This window comes from Octopus bimaculoides, chromosome 18 (genome assembly GCF_001194135.2).
Source record: "Octopus bimaculoides isolate UCB-OBI-ISO-001 chromosome 18, ASM119413v2, whole genome shotgun sequence".
Taxonomy (NCBI): domain Eukaryota; kingdom Metazoa; phylum Mollusca; class Cephalopoda; order Octopoda; family Octopodidae; genus Octopus; species Octopus bimaculoides.
Window position 1 is genome coordinate 30,837,198 of NC_068998.1, and position 1,739 is coordinate 30,838,936.

Below are 1,739 nucleotides of genomic sequence, written 5' to 3' on the forward strand. Positions count from 1 at the left end.
AGTATCGGCTATAGCCTAGTCACCCATATAGTTAACCAGGTGATACACGAAGGAGTCATACTCAATGACTGGTGTAGCAGCACCATAGTCAACTGCTACAAAGGTAAAGGTGACACCCTAGACACAAACAACTACAGAGGTATCAAGTTGTTGGATCAGGTAATGAAAGACATGGAGAGGGTCATAGCTCAACTAATTTGGGAGAGAGTCAGATTGGATGAGATGCAGTTTAGGTTCGTGCCAGGGAAAAGCACCACTGATGCTATATTTCTGGTGAGACAGCTGCAGGAGAAATACCTAGCGAAAGATAAACCTCTGTACCTGGCTTTCGTTGACATGGAGAAAGCCTCTGACAGGGTCCCCCGTTCCCTTATCTGGTGGTCAATGAGGAAACTAGAAATAAAAGAAAGGCTAGTGAGAGCTGTGCGAGCCATGTACAGGGATGCTGTCAGTAAGGTGAGGGTTGGCAACGAGTCTAGTGAAGAATTCCGGGTAGAGGTAGGGGCCCACCAAGGTTCGGTCCTCAGCCCCCTCCTATTTATCATAGTCTTCCAGGCAATAACACAGGAATTCAAGACAGCATGCCCCTGGGAGCTCCTCTATGCTGATGACCTTGCCCTAATTACTGAGTCACTATCAGAACCAGAGGAGAAGTTTCAGGTGTGGAAGCAAGGATTAAAATCGAATGGCTTTAGAGTCAACCTAGCTAAAACCAAAGTCCTAATAAGTAGGAAGGTAGACAAACCACAAACTCCTTCAGGTAGGTGGCCCTGCTCAATCTGTAGAAAAGGTGTAGGTAGAAACTATATAAGATGTACCCAATGTAAGCTATGGACACATAAGAGGTGCAGCAATATCAAAGAGAGTCTAACTAGCAAGATAGTTTTTGTTTGTGGCAGATGCTCAGGAGCAATAAACACTGAAAATGTGCAGAAAACAACTTTGGCCACATTCCAGGGAGAAAAACTAGAAGTAGTTGATAGCTTCTGTTACCTAGGTGACCAAGTCAGTAGCAGGGGGACTGTGCGCTGAAAGTGTAGCTGCTAGAATAAGAATAGCCTGGGCAAAGTTCAGAGAGCTCTTACCTCTGCTGGTGACAAAGGGCCTCTTGCTCAGAGTAAAACGCAGACTATATGACGCATGTGTAAGAACAGCCATACTACATGGCAGTGAAACATGGGCCGTGACTGCTGGGGCCGTGCGTAAGCTTGCAAGAAATGAAGCCAGTATGCTCCAATGGATGTGTAATGTCAGTGTGCATACTCGACAGTGTGTAAGTACCTTGAGAGAAAAGTTAGACCTAAGAAGTATCAGTTGTGGTGTGCAAGAGAGACGATTGCACTGGTATGGTCATGTGGTGAGAATGGATGAGGATAGCTGTGTGAAAAAGTGCCACATCCTAGCAATTGAGAGAACCTGTGGAAGAGGTAGATCCAGGAAGACCTGGAATGAGGTGGTGAAGCACGACCTTCGAACATTAGGTCTCACCGAGGCAATGACTTCTGACCTAGACCTTTGGAAATATGCAGTGCGTGAGAAGAGTCTGCAAGCCAAGTGAGACCATAATCCGAGGCCTCTGCCAGGGGTGTAGCCAGCCCACTTATTCGTACCTTTACTTCATTGGACACTAAACTCTGCTTGCGAAGACCTGTTGAGGCAAGTGAAATTGAAATCAAACTAAATTCGACGACTGGCACCCATGTCAACCTCTCCTTCATTGGACACTAAACTCTGCTTGC